We start from the raw sequence: 20,066 nt of genomic DNA on the forward strand, positions 1-20,066 counted from the left end.
GCAGAAAACGCTCGAGGCACAGGAGGCTGAGATCTCCCGACTAGAGTCCGCTCACGACAACTCCACAGAGGCCGAGAATAAATTGAAGGAAGCCCGTGCAGAATGCCAACAAGCATGGGAAAGACTGGAGAAATTCGATTTCACCACGCATACCACCCGATCCCACAAAGAATCGGACAAACCAGGGAGACTACTGGCCTGGCTCTGCAAGCGGGAACACCCCAAACACCTCCCAGTGGAGATACGTGACGCCGACGGGACATCCCACACGACCCAGTTGGGGATCAATGAAGCCTTTGCCAAATTTTACACTGATCTGTATGCCCACAAGGCGCAAATTCCTACTGAAGACATTATAGACACACTTGAGGAGATAGAACTTCCCAGCATCTCACTCGAGCAGAGAGAGGAACTGGAGATGGAGATCACTCTGGAGGACGTACAAGTGGCGATCAGGTCCCTCTCTAACAACAAAGCCCCTGGCAGCGACGGCCTCCCACCTGAGTTTTACAAGACGTATGAGCCCATCCTTACCCCAGTTCTCCACGAGGTCTACCAGGAGGCATACACGAACGGGATTCTCCCCAACACCATGAAAGAAACCATAATCGTCCCTATGCTCAAGCCACACAAATCGCCCACCGACTGCGAGTCCTATCGCCCTCTGGCCATGCTAAACTACGATGCCAAGATCCTCACATCCATATTAGCTCGCAAGCTGGCCAGAGTGGTGGGATCCATTGTCCATGAAGACCAGAACGGATTTGTACCTGGGCACAACACCACTGCTAACCTCAGGAGGCTACAGCATGTAATGGCTGAAACACACGAGAGGGACGAGGACCTGGCGGTGTTGTCGCTCGATGCTATCAAGGCCTTCGACTCCATATACTGGGAATGGATCAGGGAGGTCCTGAGAAGATTTGGCTTCGGAGGGGGCTTCATCAGGTGGATCGAGGTCCTCTATAATTCCCCAATGGCGAGAGTGAAAACGGGAAGAATGGTATCAGCAGCCTGGGAAATACAAAGGGGAACGAGACAGGGGTGTCCGCTATCGCCCATGCTGTACATACTGGGCCTGGAGCCGATTGCACTATACTTCAGGCAGCAGTTTTTCGACGCTGGTATCAAGGTGGGCACTGTACACCACATAATATCTCTATACGCAGACGACGTCCTCCTTTACCTAAGCACTCCCGAAGTTAATGCACCGACAGCACTGGAGGTACTAGATAATTACGCGAAGTACTCGGGGATCCGATTCAGCAGGAGCAAGTCCTCCGCCTTCCCCCTGGCGGGCCTACGCAACACTCCAGAAAGCAATCTTCCAGTGATAGGAATAGGTTGGCAACTGGTCAAGTTCCGTTATCTGGGGATCAACGTAAGCCATAACTCGCTACTCACACACGAACACAACACTGAGGTCGCCATCATGAGTCTTCGACGCTCTATAAAATTCTGGTCCAAGCTCCCATTGGCCATGGTGGGCAGGGCAGCGATAGTCAAGATGATCGTACTCCCCCGATTCCTATATTTCTTCGTGAACATTAGCCATTACGTTCGACCGCCCTTCTTCAAGAAGCTGGAGGCTATTATCAGGGACTTCATTTGGGGCCCCCACAGGCACAAACTGTCGCTATCTGTTCTCTCCCTGCCACACAAAGAGGGTGGAATAAAGCTACCGGATCTCCAGTTATACTATCTGGCTGCCCAGTTGAGTCACATAACGAAATGGCTCTCGGACGAACCTTCGGCTGAGACGGAACTACTGAGGCAATCCTCGAACAATGTGATCCCCAAGGAAACCCTGTGGCACCCCACACGACAATCCCCGGTCACCTCACAAGTGATTGACCTGGGAAGGAAGATATGGGCCAGGTCCTGCTACATCAGGCGAGTACAACATCCATACTCTCCGGATAATCCCATTTTAGCAGACACCTGCCGAACGGATGCAGACCTCTCCACAGCAAGGAGGTGGGAAGAAGCCGGCATATACACATGGGGCGACATGTACGAGGAAGGAGAATTCAGGGACTTCGAAACTCTTAAGGCCGCCGAAGGAATACCTCCGGGCCAGTTCCTGGTACCACCGCCTTAAACAGACTGCCAAGAAACAATGGACCGGCTGGCCGGAGGAACCCTCCCCTGACCCTCTACTTCAAGAAATGCATGACCTCTCAGATGGCTGGAGACCAGTCTCCAGGCTCTACAGCAGATTATGCGACAAACCTAACCCTAAAGGCGAAGATCTGAGGGCGAAATGGGAGGAGGACCTTGAGACCCCGATCACGGACAAAGAATGGGAGAGAGCACTGATATTTCCCAAAAAAGTGTCCAGGAATACCAGATTCGGCCAGATTCAACTGAACGTCCTGTATAGGACATACATGACCCCACATAGGGTCGCCTCCTTCAATAAGGCATCCTCCCCTGCATGCCCATGGTGTGGGAATGATAAAGCGGACATGATCCACATGTTCTGGACTTGCATTAAGGCGATGACACTATGGTCCAAAGCCAAACAGACTTGCACGGACGCCGGAATGACGAGGTACGAATGGACCCCCGGAGAGTGCCTCCTGGGGAATTACCCCAGACCTAGCAAGTCCAAGCATACTGTCAGACTAATGGACATCTCATGCATTCTGGCTAAGAGAACAATTGCGATGGCCTGGAAAACGCCGTCGGGCCCCAGGCATGAACGATGGCTCAAAGAACTCGAGAGATGGACAGTAGCTGAAACCAGGGCCTGGCAAGAAGGAATCATGTCAAGCGGCGAAACCGAGTGCGGCACCCTGGAATCATGGAAGGCCCTCCTCAGAGACATACGCTTCAGCGCCGACCACAAACCCCCCTGAAATCTCGTAGCTTCACACTGGCACTATCCCCTGATGCCAGCACTGGAAGGACAGCCTTTGTATGCGACCCCTCCTGCTTTCCGAAACTCTGGGTCGCAGGCCCTAACCCATCCATCTATTGTAAATTCGCTGCAACATGAAGACTGTTGTTGATTTGTTTGACCCTTCCCCTCCCCTATCCCCCTTGCACCGTCCCCTCCCTTGTTTGAACCACTGTTTGATTTCTCGTTGTATTGCACGTTTTTTTTTTGTCTCACCAAAATCAATAAAATACGTTTAAAAAAAAAGAAGTACCTAGCCCTGCCACGAATCCAGTTTGATATGGGTCTAAGGAATTTGTCTCACTCACCCACAAAGTCTCTTAAGATTACCTTGCAAAAAATGTTCCAGGCATGTCTAGTAGGGTGATAATTCTCCGGGAGTTCGCAGTCACCTTTCTTAAAGATAGGGACTGTAATAGATTTTTTCCATGATGTAGGGATGACTCCATTGGTTACAATTCTTGAGAAAAAAAAAAAAATCACATGTATTGCAGCCCATTCACGTAGCTGGGCCTTAAGCATGCAATTATTGAGCCCATCTGGCCCGGTGCACAAGAAGTGCCAAGCATTTGAATTATACAGAATATCGGCCTCGTCAAATTTAAAGTTATTATATCTGCTGCAGGTGAACTAATCTGGCACAGAATTTATATGCTATGGGCACTACGTTAGATGGTTTACTGAAATTAATTTCCAAATTCAGATGAACTTTTCGATGCTAAAGTGGTTCGCATTCGTTCCTAATTATTTTGATAAATGATGGCCCTATGGCCTTTGTGCCAATTTTTAAAGTTCATTTTAAGGATTCGGATGGCCTTGTGTCCTTCCTTGGGCTGGAGAAGAGAAGTTTTGTTTAACTGCCATGTGCAATTCACTTTTTTCTGAATGGCGACTTCTTTATTCAACACATGCTTACGTCTGTATTTTGGTTTTTCATTAAAGGAGGAACCAATTTAAAAAATAGCCACTGCTGCTATGTAATGCCAGTCAAACAAGATCAGTTCTGTATCCAGCTCTGGAGAATCAGCATAAAGAATATCTTCAAAGGATTGTAGTTGGTGAACAGACCAACAAAATCTATTGATGCCATTGGAGATCTTTAATTGCGGCCTGTAACCTCTAAGGTTTACTGGGGGTACTCCCCAGCACCATGTCATCTCCAAAAGGTCATGGTCACTATAATTGCAGATGTTTGTCCCTCTTCCAGGAATATTTGAGGGGGGAGGGCGATGGAAAACTACCATTCAACATCATAAACTGTCCACCATCATAGTTATCCATTTCTGTTTTGTGCGATTAGAGTTACCATCACAACCTGAGAAACAATATATATTTATGTCACCAGCCAAAGTCAAAGGTGATAGGATCCAAACCAATAAATTCAAACATCAGTTCTAGGTCTCAAGAAAGTTCCTCTGAAGCGGCAGCATGGTTCCAATAAAGGTTCAGTACTGCTAAACAGCCAGCTGCAGTACTAATTTTCACCAGCTGAGTGAAGACATCGGGCTTCACAGCTACCATTAGGCACGCAGATGGTCGGCCTCGTACAGCAGCCTTTGCTGGAAGAAGGGTGAGGGTAAAGCCATGCCATATTGGGGGGCTAATCAGCCACTTTCTTACAATAATTCGATGTCATATTTGTTAAGGCAAGTGTCATAGGATTGTAAAAGGTGTATTCCAGCTGGCTAGTTTACAGTTTGTAATTTCCACATTCTTTAGTTAAACATTCTTTGAGCCGGTCCTAGAGCACAGCGAGTAGATCGCTCGCTTTGACATACGTGCACAGTCTGCTGATGCAGGTTCGAATCCCAGCAGGGCCAAACTAAGCCTTTCATCCCTCTGAGGTCGATAAATGAGCATCACATACCGTGGGTAATGAGCAGCGCTCAGATGCCAGAGGGTTCATAGCGCTATATAAATGCAAATTATTATTTTCTATCTGGAAAGCACCAATAAAAGGGAACTGGCTTGGTGGAAGAGGGCAGCACAATTTTGCATCTCTGTTCAGATGTTTTTCTGGTGCAGGTGATGTTTAGCATCAGTACCTCAGTGATGTACTTTTACAATTGAGGACGTCTTTGCTCATCTTGTCTTAATAGAAAAACCATTTGGAAAAGGTCTGCCTTAGCTCACCATATGATCTTTAACACCACCCCAGAGGTGATCCATAATCTGGCTTGCGTCAAATCTGTGTCTTTAATAAATTCCACTTGGGCTGTATCTGCCGAAGATAAATCTTCAAGTGAATAGATGTCATTAAATAAATATTGACAATACACTTAAGTGTATATGTTTCATAACGACCCCCTGGACCCATCAATAATACAGAATGATTTTGTATTTGATCTTCGGGGATTGGTTCCTACGGGTAAAAGGTCCGCAAAGGTCTTGCGGTCATGAGCTGGGTGCAGCTATTGTATGCATCTCGCGAGATGGTACAATATGTGGCGTTTCTCCTTTTTCTGATGTATTGCGACTGACAGGGAGATAAACAGTCTCTGTTGCTTCAAGGTCAAATATAAGGAGCTGGTGGTTTTAGGTTCATCACTTAAATTCATATGTAAACTTGAAACTGCCTCCATTATATCTGCGTCACAAACCCTTTTACTGGTGCTGGGTGCGAGGAAAGGGGAGGGGGGTTTATCATTTATACTCACATTCTCAAGCACCAAATCATCAAGAGGTGTGCAAGCTAGGGACTTAGTACTGGAATTTAATTTTGATTTGGGTAGAGCATTTCTCACATGAGCCATCAGCACCTTTTTGCCATTTGATTGATGTAGACCGAGTCATCGATGTTGGTAAAGACAACAGGTGCGGGGTCTGATCATGGTTGATTTTTAGATGTCTTTTCCGTTTGGGGTTTAGAATTCTTAGAATTCGTAGCTGTCTCGGTTTCACTTCCCACCGGGATGGTGATAAGCATGGGAAGGGGCTTGGAGACTCCCCCGGTTGAAGTTGGTGGAGGCCTCTATCTTAGAGGTTGTTATCCCTCTTAGTTTTGCTCTGGGGGCCCCCAGAGTCTGCGGCGCCCCTCCATTTTGGTCCAGGAGTTGTCCCTATGGGGTCCTCCCGGGACTTCCGCTGACCCCCGGGATCCCCCACCTCACTATCCGGGTTCATGAAGCGTTCGGCCTCCCTAGGGGAGGGGATTAGTCGTGACTTGCCATCCCAGGTGAAGATTAGGGCTGTGGGGAATCCCCATCGATAGGTTGTCTTCCTCTCCCGCAGCCATTCAGTGAGTGGTTTAAGGGCTTTTCTTTTTGCGAGTGTAACCGCTGCCAAGTCTTGGTAGAGGGAAATTGCGGCATCTCTGAAGCCGATTCAGGCCAGACTTCTGGCTTCGCGCATGATTTCTTCCTTGACCCTATAGAAGTGGGCTCTCGCTATGACATCTGGCGGGGAGGTTCCATTTTGTTTGGCTCTAACCCTATGGACTCTGTCCAGTTCCAGGGGGGCGGCGCCTGGAAGCATTAGAATGAAGCAGAATAGGTCATTGACATAGGTGTCAAGTTCTTCCTCTGGGACAGAACTCAGGATTCCTCTCAGGCAGATATTGTTGCGTCTGGATCAGTTTTCCACTTCTTGCTTGTTTTCAAGGGCTTCACATCTGGCCTCCAACGCGGTGAGCCTGTCAGCCCCCTACCCAATCTCCAAGTTTTGCTCAAACAGAGTTGTTCGATTTCTTCTGTTCTGGTTTCAACTTCGCCCACTCTCTTGTCGAGAGACGAGATTTTGCCTTTTAATTCTTCTGTGCCTTTTTGGTATTCCTTAGGTACGGCAGAGAGGAGCTCTTGAAGGTCTGCTTTTGTAACTGCTTGGGTCGGCATATCGGCGCTGGCGTCCGGGGGGCGCGCTAGAAATTGCAGTGTCATTACGCTCCCCTTTCTTAGTCTTCTCCCCCATGGTGGCGGACAGCAGGGTAGATATATCAGTTTGTTTAGAGGGTTTTGGGTTCCTGGACATTGTTCTTTGTGATTGTGACGGGAAACTGGTCAGCCCCTCCTGTATAATGGGCAGCTGTAGCTCGCAAGGGACCCTCTTTGGCTCAGACTCCCAAAAATGCGTCTTGGAGGCCCCCCGGGGCTGTTCTATGTTACTTGGTAACTCTGCTGTAGGGCGCTGAAACGAGGCCGTCCCCAGCACTCTGCCGATATGTTGGAGCCCTGGGGGGGTGGGTGCAAGGAGTAGGAGGGCCTGAATCGCCACCCAGCTGAGTCCACTCCGCCGGGAAGCTAAACAGAGTCACCAGAGGGGAGATGCGGCTTCTTTTTTCTGAGTCCGGGAGGCCCAGAAGTGGTTTTTCAAGCCCCGGTCCTGAGGTGACCAGCGGTGGGACAGGCCCACCACACCCTCCCCTGGGAGGAGACACGGGAGCTCCTGGCCACCCGCGGAAGCCTTCAGGGTGCTGTCCGCTCAGAGATGCAGGTGGAGGGAGGCCGGTGGGTTTGAGGGGGTCGGCAGGACCCTGCGCTGCGTTCTTCTGCGACGAGACCCCTCCTGCTGCTGTGGGCCTTCGATCCCGATACTCGGTATTGTGTTTGCCGGAGCGGGTTGTTCCACTGGGTCTCGGCAGGAGTCGGGGTCCTACTGCATTCCCTTTCGGTCACTGCGGGTGCCGCCCAATGGTAAGCGCGTCCCCCGGGGGCGACCAAGTGGATTACTTCCTTGTCGGACTGGAGGAGTCACCATCCGCGGGCCCACGGGTTAGCTTCTGTCCCTCCCGCCAAGGCTGATCAGGGAGAGGAGGTCCGGTTAGGAGCCGTTGCGGTCCGCCATCTTGGAACTCCACCAATGCGCCGAGTCATCTCGCCAGGAAGCCCGGCCAAAACGATGTCCCCTCACGGGCTAGGAGCGTCGCGGCGGTGGTATAAGCTGCCGCCACCTCCCGGCTCTTCAGGACGCCAAATTTGCGAACAGGAGATTTGGTTTTACTGGGGCATTTTGCCTAGACACATGGTCTCTGCCGGGAGCTCTCACCGGGCCAAACCGCTCGACATCGCGCCAAGCCACGCCCCCATGTAAGGTATTTTATGTTTGCTTATTTGTAGGAGTAACAAAATCAATAGAGTTAGTTTGCTCAAGATAATCTTTATATTTTCTGGGGTCTTTATTTTATTTATGGTCAGTGTTCTGACTTCCTGCCTTACGAGCAATAGTGTTAATGTTTCATTAGTTGTGTTTAATTTCCGAAATAAAGTTTTATAACCTGGTTAGTGATAATAGGGCAGTACTCATTGCACCCAAAGTGATCTCCAATAAAGGCGCTGAGCTTTGAATAGGTAAAGAAACCCTGCTAGGTGTAGGGTTAGTAAAGGAGATAGATAATGGGGAGGAGGAGAAAGATTAAGAGCTCTCGAACAAAACGGAAGAATAGGATAACAAAGGGGACGGATGCAAAATGGGGATGTTCTCTGCTATCTCAGTCAAGGGTACAAGATTAAGTGCGATAGGGGGGAATATGTAAAGTTATGAGGTGGGGGGGGCGTCATTGGGACAGGTCCCTTACAGTTTGAGGCATAGATGAGGGCTGTTTATCATAGCAATCCATCTGTGATTGTAAAAGGGGGCAATGTTCATGTTGTTCAGTGTGTATTAGAATATCTGAGACAGGAGCCACAGGGTCGCAAGTAGGTTTCAATAATGACAACATAGCATGGTTCATATTTGGATTTTACAAAGTCTGAGTTTGCAAAATCAATCATTAATTTGTCTGTAATCTCAGGAAGGGAGCATCAGTAATTGAGCAATAGTAGGCTTTTGCAAGTTCTGGATCTGCACTGGATGTCTAGGTGTACAGAAAGCTCTTATACCCACAGTATTAGCTACTGCTGGCTCAGGTGCCCGATTCATTGCATGTTTGCAATTTAGTTTGTATCTGGCAGCATTCACAGTCGGGAGTTCCGTGATTTTAATTTAGGAGAAGTAATGGCTGATTTCGGCATCGCCGATTTTAAGGTGTATGCATAACTCATGACAGACTTGCTGTATCAATTTGAAGGAAGAAAAAAAAATACAAATAAAAAAATATAACAATTTACGGTGCGTAGCAATATGATAAGACATATTAGATGCAAACATAAGGGGTATCACCTCTCCACCACCCTGCCCAACTGCACTCGCCAGAAGCACTGACACGGATGTGCTTGCGGTCCGATGATTAAGAACCGGTAGGAAGTTAGGGGGAGGAGCCAAAGGAGTTCTGATCTTGTTCGGAAAACAATCTGTTCGTTGTCCGCAATCCAATACATAGGAATATGGTATGGCATTTATAATGCGCCTATACACAAGAGTTTCAAGGCGCGACGGGGCAATGGAGGTGAAACAGTTATGGAGGGATTTTCTTCAGTAACTTACTGGTCTGTTGGACCGAAGTCTACCGCCAAACTGCACTCGCTGAAAGAACTCACAGATGCGTGCGGCCCAGTGATTAAGTACCGGCAGGAAGTTATGGGGAGGATCCAACGAGTTCTGAGCTGGTTTGTACAAAAATAATCCGTGTTCGTTGTTGGCAATCAAGTAAATAGGAATACAGCACAATAATGTGAAGCAGTCTATTGGAGCGAAGTCTCTCGCCAAACTGCACTCTCCGGAAGCATTCACAAGGATGTGCCGTGTATATTATCGCTTGCCAATAACTATTAGCAAGTGCACTAAATAGGATGCTTAAAACTCTTTGCTGTTGTGGGAAAATGCATTGTGCCAACTGTAATTTCTGGGAGGCAGTCGATTTGCTTTTGCACCGTCACCTCCTCTCTCCACCCTGCCCCGACAGAAACATACACTTTGAGAGACCAGGAGTTGAAGGCAAATACAGCGTCTCTGATCTTCTGCCTAATACGAACGCACTCTGATAGTAAAAGGGTATACAAATTCTACTAAAAAGAATTCACAATAATACTCTTATCCTTCATACACTGCGACCAACCGGCTGTTGCACTCAAGAAACAGGTGGCAGGCTTAATGGACAGGCAGTAAAGCATAACTGTGGAGGCATTTTAAAAAATAAAATGTACATTTTAAAAAAAAGTAAAACAAAAAAGAGCACTTAGCAATCGCGTCCCTGGACGCAGAGAAAGCTTTCAATTTCATACAATGGAAAATATGGCTTTCACGCAGAAATATATGCAAATTGTCAGAGCCAACTATAATACACCCGTGATGAGAATATACCTGAATCAAGACAGGTACCCCTGACCAGAGGCACCAAACACTGATGCCCTCTCTTGCCCATCCTATATGCCATATTTCTAGAACCCCAGCTGATCCAGATTAAGGCAGTAGCACAGGTAAAGGGCATAACGATGGGAAGAGAAGAACACAAAATCATGGCATTCGCTGTGGATAGAGTTAACGACCCCTATTACCGCACGCCTAGTAGAGCTAGACCAATTCGGGTCTAAAAATAAACAAACAGAAATCCTACACTTAACAGAAGACCCAACAACAGTAGACAAACTGGCCCGCACCACCCACCTGAACAATGCCCCAGGTGTTATTACATACAGGGATCAAATTACCTACAATTGGCCAATTCTACAACGCAAATTACCCGAATCTCCAGACAAAGCTAAAATCAGACCTAGAGAAAAGGAATCCTCTCAATATTTCCTGTTGGGAAAGATGGACAGTCATCAAAAGGACAATTCTGCAGAAACTACTCCTACTACTTCCAAACTCTCCCAGTAAAAGTCCCGAGAACGTGAACAAAATGGCGCCCACCTTAATATGGAAACACAAAACCCTGAGAATAGCAAGGTCAACCCTAACGGTGCAGAAAGAGCAAGGAGGGCCAACGCTCCTCCACTTCAGAAGATATTATGAAGCGGCACAACCGAGGGTCATAAAAGAATGGAGTGGAACAATCTCCCCAACATGCTTGGGCAAGACAGGGCCGTGGGGTGCTCCCCATCTCCAACCTTCTACAGCTAAACAAACGATAGACACCCCATACCAAAATAAATGATGTCATAGGTGCAGGGTCGATGCCTGGGACACAGTGGTCAAGAGAGGGGCATTAACGTTCAGGAATCCTGACTTGGGAATGGACCTGAACACACATGCTAGCTGGATACAAGCAGGATGCACCAAAATTAGAGACAAAGGCCAGGAAATTATGACATATCAAACTGTGCACACGCTGTGGGGCTTTCACCCAAGGAGGAATTCAAATATACCCAACTGAAACATCAGCTCGCCTCTACCCCTAACAGAAGCAGCAACAAGACAACACAGTTTGAAATGTATATGACAACAGACACAGGCACAAAAGAAAATCAGCTCCAGACTATATATTTTTGAATGTTGAAGGAGAAAACATACAATGGAAATATATGAAGCAGTGGGAAAACAGGTTGGGAGAACCAATTCCACGAAAACAATATGAACAGGTATGGAACATGATCCCCAAACTAACACGCGCCATTCAGATGCGAGAAACGTGGCAGAAAGTCATACTACAATGGCACTACATCCCCCACCCCCGAGAAACTAAACGCAATGTAGCCACCCATCACTGATAAATGCTGGCGAGGATGCCCTGCAACTGGTAACACATTTGGTGGAGTTGTCCCATCCTAAGTGAAAAGCCAAACAAGCAAAATGACCCACAGGCCAGTCGACCTGCAAGACAAAACCTAGATGGCAGGAATGTGGGACCCAAACCAGAGATCCTACTCGAAAACACAACATCGGGGTGTGGAAACTGGTTGTAGTGGCGTGGCTGATGATCGCCCAACACGGGAAGCAAAAAGCCCCACCCACATTATATGACTGGCTACAGAAAGTATTGAGATTCATCTCTCTGGAATGGATGACTTATAAGCTACAAGATGCCCCAGAAACCTTCCAGAAAAACTGGGGCCACATCCTATCCACAAAGTGATTATATGCTCAATGGTGCCCACACAATATAAGAATTATAGAGCTCATATAAACCGATCCGCCCCCCACCTGAACAGGGTGATGTTCACCACCTGAGGAAGAGGGAGTTGGGGGCGGGGTACATAGGGTGGGGGTTGTTGATATTGTTATTGATCCTGTATTTATTGTATTTTTTAAAAAAATAAAAAACATGTATGCATAATTGAAAACTCAATAAAAAGGGTTTTTAAGAAAAGCTTTTAAAACATGGTTATGCTAATGACCTACCAACCTCCATACATGAAGTGGAACAGTTGCTTGGAATCTTACCTATGATATAAACCAAACGAATGATGGTTTGTGATAAATTGGCAGTACAAATGATAAGTCTACAGAAAAGACCACGTCTGGAAACATATGCATGTGGTTATTATGGATAGCAAGCACGGTTTTCACCCTGTATTACCCAGCTAACACTTACAATTCTGGACTGACAACTATGTCTTGGCAACTGTACGAATTACATATGAATAAGCGAATGCCATTCAAGCCTAATTTTCCTGGCAGTTGAGTCAAAATTAGCCATCAAGCAAAACGTGCTAGCGAACTTACATGCCAGGGCATAGCGGATCAGGCTGGCATAAATACTTCAGACCTCTGCTGCAAAGGAAGCATGCACCCTTACAAAAGCAAAAAAAAATATGAAGATGGTAAAATGCCCGCTTATCCCAGATCATCAAAAATACAAAGGGGGTGGTGGGTGAGGAGGGCATGGTTGTCGGACGTGATAGGGCATTTATAACGCGCATATACACAAGTGCTTCAAGGCGCGAGACAAAGACAATGTGCTGCTTATTTAAGAAAGTGTCCTCAATTACACCAAGCCGGGGAACATAGGAATCTGGGCAATAAAAGCTGGAAAGGACGTTACTCGCCTGGGAAGAGAGTGATGGCTTTCACTCCTTGCCCTTGCCAGTGACCCAAGTCAGCAAAAGGCTGCTTGTATCTACCACCCTATTGTTTTCTTTAATTGATACCAGGGTCCAAGCGCTTCAAATAGATGGTTAGTGTGATAGCTATAACAGTTACTTGTTTTATTCGTACTCTTGACTGAAAAACGAATACTGGCCCTTCAACTAAAGCCTTTTGGAGGAGGAATTCTTTAGGCCTCCCCAAACCTAGAGAAATTCTTTTTAAATTCAAGGATAAGTCATGCGTTTCATCAGCTGCTTTAGTCACGAGGGAGAATTCCTTTCACATCAGCCACACACAAGGCAGCACAGAAGCGTGTGTTAAAACGTATGAATCGAGACAAGAATTTCCATCACACATTAATCTCCACCCACTTATTACAGCCTCATCAATGAGCGTACCCTTTCCCGTACAAAGTAAATGGCGGCCTTTGCCGCTCTTTAGCCAACACACAATCTGGCCATTTAACCATGTTATTTGGAAGACCGGTTCAAAGTGACAACCCAAAATGAGGAATATCCAAATATATTGACTGACAAACGTACTTATTCCAGATTTCTCATTAGCATGTATATCTGCCCATGGTGGCAAAAGAAGCAATAATCTGATAAATTAATCAGTCTGAAGGGGGCAGCTTTCGAGTTCACCGTCTCTCTCTGCAACAAATAGGGATTCCACCAACGATGAGTGGGCGTTGTCTCCCTCTACCCACTGCCGCTCAGAAGATCATAATCACATCACCTGTACAATAACCCAAAAATGAGCGTTTCCTGTCCTGTTGCTGTTAAAGTATAAAAGGTGCACACAGAGTAAAGGGATAGTACAGTAAAAAAATGTATTTAAAAAAATAGATAGGCAATATAAAAAAAAAAAATACTAGCACTATTTTTAAACTTCCTACGGAAAATTTTTAGCTATCCAAGCTCAAAATTTGCAAAAGCAAGCACATGGGCGCATCCATGTTGTGAAATGGATACCCGCCTGTGCTGGCTTTTGCGGCACTAATGAAGCAAAAGCCAGCCAGCTGTAGAGTAAGCAAAAGCTACCGCTGGGTGGCTTTTCCTTCATTGGTGCCGGGACTCGGAGGACGTGGACCGGAGAGCAGAGCAGGAAAGCTGCAGCTGAATCCCGGTAAGTGCCATTTATTTTTTAAAAAAATAAGCACTAGCTGCAGTTTTTCTTCTAAGTTTTCCGGGCTGGAGGAGCCCGGAAAACTTAGAAATAAAACCGCAGCTTTAAAAACGTTGCATTTATGTTTGCGGTCGCTTTTGAAGCGACCGCAAACATAAATACAACGTTGTGTTTGAAAACGCTGAGGTTTTTCTTTCCAAGTTTCTCAGGCTCCTCCGGCTCGGAGGAGCCTGAGAAACTTCCAAATGGGAAATGCTAAATGCTGCAGTGTTTCTGCCTAAATCTACTTTCCCATTTGGGGCTCTCGGGGCAGCAGATGCCTGGGGAGCACCAGAGACCCAAAGTGATCAGCCACAGCAGGCAGAAACACAACGCGGTTGTGTTTGAAAACGCTGTGGTTTTTCTTTCCGAGTTTCTCAGGCTCCTCCGAACCGGAGGAGCCTGAGAAACTCGGAAAGAAAAACCGCAGCGTTTTCAAACACAACGTTGTATTTATGTTTGCGGTCGCTTTTGAAGCTGAACATTTATGATCAGCTTGCATCTGCTTCAAATGGGCACAAACCCAAGGATGGAATGAGATCCATTCAGGAGGGGAATTGGGGGTGGGGATGCTTAAAAAAAAAAAAATGAATAAAACACACTCGTTTCACCTTTGGGAGTGAACTGGGGCAACCGAAAAAAAAATCTGAAGACAGACCATGTGGATTCAATAGAAGGAACACAATATGAAAGTAAATTGGAAGTACGCCGTCTGCAAATGTAAATACTGCATCAGTGCAACTGATACCATGTCTTAAAAGCAGACACGATTATATCAAAACAAAAAAAATAATAACAAAAAAATTCGACGAGACAAAGTGCATACTTCCATTCTGATGTGTGTTAATAGAGCCTACTGCAAGAGCCAATCCCTTGGATTTGGGCAGAGATGTAAACAAAACAAGGCAACATAAACAAGGCAACATAGAAGTTACTGGGGGTGGGCGAAGGGGAGGTTAACCCTTGGTCTTTTGGCTGTAGCCCTAGATAGATGCTCAGGGGCTACAAGCAGAAGGCTGGCTAGCTCGCCCTGACAGTCCACACATTAGTGTAGCCCCAAATTTTTTTATACCCAGCAACACCTCTGCACGAAGAGGAATGTGCAGGCTAGTTAACTGCTTGAAGACAGACTCGACTAGAAAACAGACAAAGCAGCCAACTTTTCAGCGGAACATGATAATCCTGGAGCCGTTGGTGAAAGCCTGGATTATGCTTTTATGTGGAATGGTTTCCTCATGTTTGGTGGACTGGCTGCTTTTAGTCAGAAGATGGGGGAAGATATATATATTTAGCTGCAAGACTATCTGGCCCTGGGGCCACTTACACCACTCAGGTGATGTTTCGATTGAGGGAGTGGCCACTACAAAGAATGTTTGGATTACAAGAAAAATGCCAATTCTAAAAAGAAAAAAAATATACTATCTATTTTGACTGGCCTATAATCAGGTACGATAACTAAACTTGTTGTCCCAAAAATACATGTAATTCCCAAAAAATGCACATTCTTAAACAGGAGACATGCCAATGCGGCTTTCAAAATTGTTAGTACGGAAATGCTGAGCACCAAACCACTACTTCCCCGCCACAAGTCTGCTATTCTATGCAAGTATGAAGAGTCCCACACCAGTAACAATGTGATCCAGGAACTTTGTGTGTCGATCACAAGTATTAAAACAGGTTATATACACCTTAGGGGTTAGCTAGTAAAGTCTGGCATGAAAAAAGCTTACGCAATCCCTCAATTACCACCATAGTGAATTACTTCTCACCATACTGGCTTAAATAAATAGAGAGCAGTACGCAAAGGTTGCAAGCTACTAGCCAGTCATGAAAAAGTCACTTGCCACCTCAAATATATATATATACACATACATACACACACACCACTCCTTGCGCGTCAAGTGAAATGCCAATGGCTAGTGAAAATTCTGCACCGTGAGTGAAGCGAGATACTATAAACAGATCGATTGAATGCTCCGAATAGACCAGAAGGGGAGATTTCAAACAGCAAACCTACAGCTGTGAGCCCCGGCAAGGCTGCTACAAAAAGGCGTTCAGAACTCAAATCTGACTGCCTGCCCCATTGTTCAGTGACAGATGTCCCTGGTTTAAGTACAGAGGATATGCTTTCACGATGGATGAAAAAAGCACTTAGCAGAATAATTAAGTATGATAGGGTCATGCAAGGTCTACAAACATAAGAGGGATTTGATTTTCTTGTAAGAGGCAAAACGCAGAATTTTCTGATGCGATAGACAGCAACATTAAAGGAGAATAAACTTCAATGCAAACTACCATGAGCTCAGTCAGCGGCCCACAACTGATCTGCAGGGATATAAGTCGAGTGTCAAAGAATGCCATGCCAATTTCAGACGTAAACTAACATTATGTATCTGCAAGTACCCTCAAACTTTGGATGGCAATGCGCTCAATTGCTGGGTAGATAACTGCATATTACCAATACTCGACCAGTCAAAAAGAGGAAAGCAGCAAACATGGCTATTTGCAATCAGAGGAGATTGCACCAAATAACGTATAGTCACCAAGTCTGAGTATGTGATATACATCGAAATGAAGCATCATTATCTGGGTTTAGTGCAACAGCTCACCAATTGCTTCATAAAAGGAATCCTACTTATGGGTACTATGTGATCACAGACACGAATACACGTGAAGCTCTTTCCCAAGCAAACACTTCTGAACTACCCGTCTGACCATTCTGTCTCCATACCTTGGAATACTTTTCTCGACTCCGTCACAGTAAATACCGACTCACTGATTCAGGACTCAATACTTGAGCCCGTTTCATTCAAAATATACACTCCTCTTGGCAAACTCACCTCATGGTGGTTATACTGAAATCATCTTTTCCTTCCAATAACTCTGAAATGATCCTGTATCCGTCCATGGGTTGTAGATAATGGACTGGTGCACAACTCCTCAGTATGTGAAGTCACCACATAAATGCTCCTAGCCCCTTCTAATAAGCTAACCGATTTATCATCCAGGGTTTGATACTGCTAAGAGATGTCTAGAAGAGCTTGATCCCCTAAAGCTACTGGATTCCCCAGGCCACTTGGCACCATGTAAACAGACCTATGTGACACTAACCATATGTGTTTGGGAATGTGTATAAGGAGCTTTTGGACAGTATTGTGCTGAGCGGAAGATGAAAGCAGGCCCCAGTTGATGTCCAGCATCAACCTGGAAGCAGATGCTAGCCATCTTTGAGGTCACACAAATCTAATCCACACAGGTGGTAAACTAGCCATACAACAATATTATGTATGACCCGTTATGGTTTAAATGTATTCTAGGTGTAATGTTGAGACACATTCCCAAACTGCCAGAGCTAACATTTTTCTATGACATCAGTCGGTCTTGTGAGTCAAAAGTAGTTCATGGTGGAAGTTGGCATCACGCTAGCCAGGCTCTTCTACTCTATAAGCAGGAGGCCAATGCGCCCAGCAATTTCGAACTATACATATTTGGTCATACAAAACGGACAAAGGTTTAATTTAACATCATCTGCGGCACAAAAAGTACTCGAGGTTCGTGGAGACAACAACAGAAAGGAAAACATTGATCTAGGGGTTCCCAAAACCGATACAATAAATAAGTTTGGTCAAACTACGACGATATTCAAATGGATAGCTTTTCTGTCTACATCATCGTGTCTTCAGATCCTACCAAATACTCTGGTTTGTAATGGACAGCTGAACCGCTCATACATCAAATGTGAGCGAAAACGCTTTAGAACGACCAACCTAAAAACTGTTTCGGTAAATTACAACAAAACTAAGACACGCGAGATTGACAGGACACCACATATTTTAAACAAATACTTAATCAGACCGCTACCAGCGTACATATTGCACTGTCGGGTAAATAGTTTGACTGCTCACTGTACAGTGACGTACACGTTTAAAACTGCACATTTGTTGTATTGTTGAATGAGAGCTTCTTTTCATTTCACGCCATTTGTTAAACACAGTAAATGCACTGCACGTTAAACGCTGGAGTTTTATGTAGACACCATACACAAACGATAAGCCATATTTGTTGCACAACAATGCTATTCCATTTCCTTATGTGGGTGCAAACATGCTATCCGACTTCCCTATGTGGGTACACTAATACAATGTGCTTAGAACGAAATACGACACAGTCTGCACCACTAAAATATAATCCGGGGAGCCACATATAAAGGAAACGTTTTATGGAACACAGGAAGAGGGCGGAGAAGTATCGTTATAGTTGGCGAGTGGGCTAGATTGCACGGGCAAGTGACTGCCCTGGCATTCTCTCCCATCACTGCAGCCCAGTCAAGGCCTGCCAGTCCGTATCGCCTGTGGCCCCGGTGCTAGTAATCCCACCCCCACTTCCCCCAAAGACTCGGGGCGTGTCATCTCTCTGCTTCCCGGAACATGTCTGGCTCTAGACCATGTCCCGGTGCAGGGCCCGGCTCTTCCCCCGGGAGCAGCCAGTGGAACGAGCCGGCCTCATTACTCACCCCTCGCGCGAGGCAAACGCCGCTCCTTTTCCTTTCCCCCCGGGTAATGGTACGGCGGATGCTCGGGTGCCTCTGCTGGGGGGGAGGCAGGTGCTTTGATTCCTTCCTCCAATCCCTCTCTGGTTCGTTTCTTTATGACAACAGCACCCGTTTCCACTTCCTCTAAGTCAGGCTCCCCTTCTGGCCTGACCGGAAGTGACGCGCGGGCACGGGACCCAGGGCATCGTCCCGAGCGCCGTGCGCCGTGCGCGGTGGCGTCAGAACCCGCCGCGAGGCAACGCCCGGTGGCAGCGCTCCAGCAATGGGCGAGAAGGCTGTACACACTACAGTAATAGGAGGCACGCACACTTCATTCTCGCCAACAGCTCCCAGCCAGCAAAGCCAACAAGCATTGGCAATAAATATGGAGTTTCTTTGCTTACCACGCAATGGAGTCATGTAAGGTATCCCCATACCTTATTTGAATGAGCCATAACACAGCATACATGCCAAGGGTTATGAAGACTCTCTCACCCACAGATACACTCAACATTCTCCTGAGCTGCTCGTCCATACATCAACATTCTGATAGCAATCACTCCAGGCCACAACACATGCCTCCAGACTCCCGATTTTTTTTATTACAAATATTGGTATTTTGTACTTGCTCTGACTTAAAATAATTAAAGCCCCAGTGCAATCCTATGGGGAAATTCCAGTCTCCTGCTTTCTGTCACAAAATCTCCCAGGTGCTCGAGAATGTTCGCATGTAGGACACAGTATAAAACTCTTCCTTAGTGCCTGTCCCATTAGGCTTGTAATTATTGACTTAATTCCAGTATTAGTATTTCACATTAGGCTTTATTTGTCTGTGTTGCCCTATGTCAACACACGTTTCGACCATTTGATCCTCATCAAGACAGGGCTAATCTTTATATTCAATCACATTTCAAATTCCAAATTGGAGTTAATTCCACAGGTCTGATTCCTTTTTACGTGCTTTCTAAATTCCTCCTATAGGAACCAAATAGTCGAGACATGTAACCCACAAGCAAACCCCGGTACCTTTTAACTAAGACACCTTCTTGCAACAGTGCCTCGATGCCCTTGGGCTGTAGTGCGCTTTACAAATACAAAATAAATAAATAAATAAAGCCTGATCTGAAATACTAATAGTGGAATGAAGTCAATAATTGCAAGCCTAATGGGACAGTTGCTAAGAAGGAGGGGTATTCTGTGGTAAGCATTGGCAATATGTTGGGCTTTTGTGTAGGCAAGAGGCATATCAGGAAAAGATAAAGGAGTTCCAGATGAAGTGGGGTGAGTTGGCAACTCTTACTGAGCTTAATTGGAACTTGCAGTCACCTAGAATAATTTCAGTATGTGTGGGGGTAAATCCATGGGTGCCGGGAGTGAGAAATGCCAGAAGCAAAAAGGAAACCCTAAAATACTGCCTCACCGCCCGCCCGTCTCTTTGTTAAAAAAATATATATATATAAGCAGAGACAGCAAAAAGCTGGACTATTCTTTCCCATAGATGCCAACATTTTGCTGCAAATGGGCGGGAGATTTTGTACCAGAAATCGGGAGAATATTTTCCCATTAGATTGAATTGGGGTTAGGAATATTTTAGGATGGAGAAAGTAAAAAATAGCACAATAAAAAAAG

The 20,066-nt window shown here is 46.0% G+C and overlaps 1 protein-coding gene across 1 annotated transcript in view; it reads right to left on the reverse strand.

Moving 5' to 3' along the window:
* RAB7A (RAB7A, member RAS oncogene family) overlaps window positions 1–18,722 on the reverse strand; it is a 263,332-nt gene extending 244,610 nt beyond the window's left edge. Inside the window, exon 1 of the mRNA XM_069643349.1 lies at window positions 18,420–18,722. The gene's annotated coding sequence lies outside the window, so the exon portion shown is untranslated. The remainder of the gene's footprint in view (window positions 1–18,419) is intronic.
* Between the last annotated feature and the right edge of the window lie 1,344 nt (window positions 18,723–20,066).

The sequence above is a fragment of the Ambystoma mexicanum genome, chromosome 2p, assembly GCF_040938575.1.
Source record: "Ambystoma mexicanum isolate Mex_15411 chromosome 2p, UKY_AmexF1_1, whole genome shotgun sequence".
Taxonomy (NCBI): Eukaryota; Metazoa; Chordata; class Amphibia; order Caudata; family Ambystomatidae; genus Ambystoma; species Ambystoma mexicanum.